The sequence below is a fragment of the Leiobunum rupestre genome, chromosome 5, assembly GCF_980474605.1.
Source record: "Leiobunum rupestre chromosome 5, qqLeiRupe1.1.hap1, whole genome shotgun sequence".
NCBI classification, from domain to species: Eukaryota; Metazoa; Arthropoda; class Arachnida; order Opiliones; family Sclerosomatidae; genus Leiobunum; species Leiobunum rupestre.
The window spans coordinates 24,500,386-24,506,876 of NC_143388.1; positions in this window are offsets into that span (position 1 = coordinate 24,500,386).

The following is a 6,491-nucleotide window of genomic DNA, read 5'->3' on the forward strand; positions in this document are numbered from 1 at the left end:
GAGTGTTAGTACAGTAAGTTGGCACAGATGGAAAAAGTTGAGAACTTAATAGATTTTTTAAAAAACTTAACCAGGCCGTTTATATCTGAAAGAAAAGAGGAGTACTTATTATTACTAGCATCAGAAAATGTACAGAATTATGTAGCAGATCTATTAAATTTATATGACACTGTAAGAGAAAAATTTAGACCAGCTGTTTAAGTTCAAAGGCAATAAATAACACTGAGTTGTCGCATTTGCAGTTTTGGTCATAGGCTTAGGCGCTAAAATTGACACTTTTTTTGGTTTTTCTGCGGTTTTAACTAAGTTACAAACTACCGACTTATGTTTAACTTTCGGCTTATTCATTAAAAAGATATTACATTGCGTAGAAACATCATTACGCGCCATTTCGGAAATTGAAATAGAAAATTTTAAATGTGAAATACGTTAGAAGATTTACAGGAAACAGTTTTTACACTGACCAATAACGATACTTTTGGTAGTAAATTATTTAGTCCGTGTTTCGACACAGTTTCTCAATGTAACCGCGAGGTAGAGCACTCAAACATTTATGGGGGAGAAGGGGGAGTTAACTTCTAAGAGGAGAGGGATGATTTTAGCGCGGCGTAGAAGGGGGAGTTAACTTCTAAGAGGAGAGGGATGATTTTAGCGCGGCGTAGAAGGGGGGGAACAGAGAACTTGCCGCCAGCGTTACAGGAATAGGCCGCTGATAATTTCGGTTCATGTATTTCTGGTATTACTATTGATTTTTTGGATTATTTTGGATTTTTCATGATTTTTTTGATTTTTCCAGATTATTCTAGATTATTTTCATTATTTGGGATTTTTTTCAATTTTTTTTTTTAAATTTAGTGATTTTTTTAAACTGGTAAGATTTTTTAAATCACTAACGTTTTTTTTGATTACCCTTGATTTTTTCGAGATTTTTGATTTTATTTGGCCTTTCTAAAGATTTTTTGATTATTTTGGATTTTCACGATTATTTCGGATTTCTTCCGATTTCTGAATTTTTCTATGGATTTCGTGATTTTTAGTAATCCGATTATCGATTTTTTTTAAATGTACACCTGATTTCTCAAGTGACAGACCCCTCGGTAGCCAGGCACGAGCTGTAGAACATACAATTAATTGAAATGGTTACCATCGAAACCAAATTTCGTGACCACCAGGCACGAGCTGTACACTATAAAGTCAAAGCAAAGAAACGTGCCAGCTAGGAGCAACAAACACAGCACTGTCCACCAGTGGCGGACTGGGTCTAATATTTTGGGCTGCCAGAAGACAAAGGGCCCCAGCTTTAACAACTATAACGCTATCATGTTTGAGGGGCCCACTTCATGAACGGTCCATGGGGCCCACCTGCCATCGGGCAGGTGCACTCTATGGCCAGTCCGCCACTGCTGCCCACACAAGGAGGACGTAACCCGTCAAAAGTCGTGCATTTTCTTGAGTACAATTTTCGTTGGCTGGACGCTTTAGCGCCCGCTGCCGTCGGAAGGGGAAAATTCGGAAATTGCCTTCCCCCTTTCCGTAAAACGTTCAGCATAAAGGATCGGCCAATGAAATTTGTACGCAACACTGCGTTAGCGTGTTTAAAGGCTAGCTGCGTTCTCCTTGTGTTTGTTGCTCCTAGGTGGCATGAAATCAAATTCCGGTTTACTAATTTCCGTTTCTTATCTATAAATTTGATGACGTGATTTTAGTCACGGAGTTGAAAGTGACGTAATTTACGTTATATCCTGTGAACAAGGTGTCATTAAAGATAATTCATTTATGGCATACGAGTGATTATGCTACATATGCTCAGAGTAACAGACAAGGTCAACCAAAATTATTACTCCCGTAATTATTAATATTTAACATAGACTGAATCGGGAGCTAATAAGATTTATTATAAACTTATCTTTAAATGTTGGCATAAATGTATGAAATTTTAATTTTATATTAATAAAATATTAATTTTATATTAATAAAATATTAATTTTATATTAATAAAATATTAATTTTATATTAATAAAATATTAATTTTATATTAATAAAATATTAATTTTATATTAATAAAATATTAATTTTATATTAATAAAATATTAATTTTATATTAATAAAATATTAATTTTATATTAATAAAATATTAATTTTATATTAATAAAATATTAATTTTATATTAATAAAATATTAATTTTATATTAATAAAATAATAATTTTATATTAATAAAATATTAATTTTATATTAATAAAATATGAATTTTATAATAATAAAATATTAATTTTATAATAATAAAATATTAATTTTATATTTATAAAATATTAATTTTATAATAATAAAATATTAATTTTATAATAATAAAATATTAATTTTATAATAATAAAATATTAATTTTATATTAATAAAATAAGAATTTTATATTAATAAAATATGAATTTTATATTAATAAAATATGAATTTTATATTAATAAAATATTAACTTTATATTAATAAAATATTAATTTTATAATAATAAAATATTAAATTTATAATAATAAAATGTTTATTTTGTTTGAAACATGTATTTCCGTTGCTTCCGGCAGTTTTTATAAAATTGTACGTTGTTGAATATTAAGTTTAGGGGAAATACGCCTTACCAGAAGTGTATAATACATCTCTTACGTGATATTAGTATTAAACTCCGTATCACGGCTCGAAATTTACCGCGTGTATTATGTGAAATGTAAAATTAAACCGTGTATTGGTTTTATACTTATTTATAATTAATTTTCTTAGTACTTAGTAATTTTAGAAACTCGCAATTTATTTTGTCCAGCAAAATTGTTTTCTTCCGAAACGTCTTTTTAAAAAAGTCAGCCTGACAAGGTACAGGTTTCCAGAGAATAAAGTTGGTGGGATAGGTAAAGGCTTTAAAAGTCGCTCGATGACTTAGGCCAAAGGTGGTGCCTTGGGTATTAGCCTAGCTGATTATTATTATTATTATTATTAAGAGAGACGTCTCTCGTAAGAGTGTTGGCCGATATCGTTATTTAACCGATACCGATTTTGAGAATTTACCGATACCGATTATTTAACCGAAATTTGAGATTCAGGAAATGGTTACCGATACCGATACCCAACCGATTATTACCGATATCGATACCTAAACGATTATTGCCGACACCTAACCAATTATTACCGATACCGATACCTAACCGATTATTACCAATGCCGATACCTAACCGATTTTTACCGGTACCGATACCTAAACGATTATAATCGATACCAATTCCTAACCGATTATTACCGATACCGATTCCTAACCGATTATTACCGATACCGATACCTAACCGACTATTACCGATACCGATAGCTAACTGATTATTACCGATACCGATTCCTAACCGATTATTAACGATACCGATACCTAACCGACTATTACCGATACCGATAGCTAACTGATTATTACCGATACCGATTCCTAACCGATTATTAACGATACCGATACCTAACCGACTATTACCGATACCGATAGCTAACTGATTATTACCGATACCGATTCCTAACCGATTATTAACGATACCGATACCTAACCGACTATTACCGATACCGATATCTTACGGGACTCGTGTGATGAATACGTGAATAGCCGAATTAACAAAGTTAATGGTTGAAGTTAGCGGCGCCATCTGCGTTGTTTTTGAGAAAATTAGTTTTAAAATATCGGCAAAAATCAGTATCGGTATCGGGTAAAATCGGTAATTTAAACGCGAACCGATTAATCGGGAAAATCACTATATCGGTATTGGTTTCGGTTTCAGCCCATATAATATAAGTATATAATATTAAATATTATATGCTTCTGTTCTTACATTTCAATTTTGACATTTACTAGAGCGAATGAATTTTTAATTTAATTTAATAACTCAGCGGCGGTTTGCTTTAAATTTTGATTCGGCGTCTTTTGTTATTAAGTTTATTTGGCTTTCGGAATATTGAATCTTAAGTAAATAAATCTCCTTTGAAACGTTCGGGAATAATATTAAATTGTAGTTTCCCGGCGGGGGTGGGCGGGATTTGGGGTCCTGCCGTGATAAGTTTCCTTTGTGAGACCCTTTTTTGGATATTCCCAGAAAAGGTCGAATTTCTTCCCTCCTTATTCCGCTGACCCTTTGCAAAGTGGAGTAAGTATTCTAAATAGATCGCTTCTCTTCCGCGGAAATGCCGATAACCAACCAATCAATCTTATTACTCTTATAATCGGAAATCTCATTCTAGCAGATTTTATCCATTTTGATCTATAATCGAAAATTAAGACTTATAAATTAAAATTAATATTTGTAATCGAAAATTTCGACTTATAATCGAAAATTAAGATATATTCGATAATTAAGGTATAATCGAAAATTTCGGCTTAAGGGGGAAGAATACAGTAAAAGCCTCTTTTTCGTTCAACCTGAAAGTTTCTGTTTTAACAATTACATAATTGAATTATATTTTTCTAATTAGGCTGAACCTTCCTCTAATGCTTAAAATAATTTTGATAATTCTAATATTAATAGTTAACGAGATGTAAGGTCCTAACTAAAGGGTAGTTTGGGCGTTTGCCCAACTTGTTTAGCTCCGGGGGTCCGAATTAAAACGTAATAACTTAATTACTTTTAAATTTAAAATTGTCAAAATTATTTTCAGCACTAAACAAGAGGCTGGTCTACACTTAAATATTATTTTTTTAAATTAAAATACAAAATTAAAAGATTTCAGCTTGAAATAGCGCGAACGTAGACAGTGGCCACTGTAGTCTTCCCCCTTAAAATCGAAAATTAAGATATAATCGAAAATTAAGACCTATAATCGAAAATTAAGATATAATCTTAAATTAAGATATAATCTAAAATTAAGATATAATCGAAAATTAAGATATAATCGAAAATTAAGATATAATCGAAAATTAAGAAATAATCGAAAATTAAGATATGATCGAAAATTAAGATATAATCGAAAATTAAGATATAATCGAAAATTAAGATATAATCGAAAATTTTGACTTATAATCGAAAATTTAGATATAATCGAAAATTAAGACTTATAATCTGAAATTTTAAAATGAAATTCGGCTAAAATAATTATCAACACTAAAGTTCGCTTATAGAGAGTATTCTCTTGAAGTCATTTTTGCTAAATTTCGTGTGATTACGATGTACAGCTTAACGGGAAAAAGTGTTAAATTAACTTTACAAGAATTACTCTCGGCAAAAAAAATGGTTCTGTAAAGATAGTGGCATAATTTCAAAATGTCTTATCTCTGAGGCTCCGACCGCGCGCGGTAGCTTCTATCTTAACATTAGCTTCACCCTGAGCACAGGCGTATTGCGGGATGTTAACTAAAAGGCGTAGTAGGCCAATTTTAGACTAAATAGTAAATTTCAAGGATATTTTATTTTTATAAAATTCGAAAATAACGTTTTTTTCATAATTTACATAACGATTTAATATTTGTCAGAAATATTACGGCTCTCGCACTCTGAGCTAATGACTTGGAAAATGTATTGTACAATTACGTTTATAAGAAATTGTATTTGGTTTTTACGTGAAACCAGAAGTTTATAAAATAACCCATTTGAGATAAGTATATAAAAAATGAAACAAATCGCTGAAGCAGACAACGCATAATGGTGTTTATTACTCCGCCTAATGCTGTAAAATGTACTAGTCACATTCCGTAGGCATATTTAGATTATATAAAAACCATTTCTTCTCGTGTTTTAGTTTTAGAAAGTCCGTATATGTTGTATTTCACCGCGCACTATTTTTCTTTCGAAACGTGTTTTTAAAAATTAGCGAATATTATTAGTAGTACCATAAGTAACATAATAAACATAAGTATGACACTTCCTTTTCTCACAAAGCTAAGTTCTTTAATGATAGTCTGTTTCACCAATGACCATATAAATCATTATAAGGCTAAGGACTGACAAAATGCTATTGAATTTACGATTATATTTGTTAGTTTTTTTCAATTTGGGACTTATAGCTTAGCTTACTATGTTTCCGGCGAAATCTCGGCTGTAAACCACGCCCGTTTCTAAGAATCATCACAGCCACCAAAGTTTTTCTTAACCCAAAGAGATTGATTCGAAATCCCTGCCTCGCGCGTAGTCAACAGCGTTTACCCACTTCTCGCCGGAACTCAGAAAAAATCCGCTCCACAATTACCATAGTAACCGATATCGTATTTAAGATATATGTTTTATACGTCTGATGAAACCCAGTTGAAAATAAAATTTGAATAGTCGTCAGGGACAGTACCACACCTCCGGAGCGCCGCCCATAAAACGTTCCAACATTGCGTTTTTGAAGGAGCATTTGTATAAATCATAGAAGATACACACCCCGATTAAGCGGATGAGGAGGGGGGGGGGGCGCAGAGGAAGGATAAAAATAAGCCTGAACTTTCCATTCATAAATTTCGGAGGTTGCCTGGGGAAGTTTTCCCCGCATGGGTGCGTACTATACGGAGGCG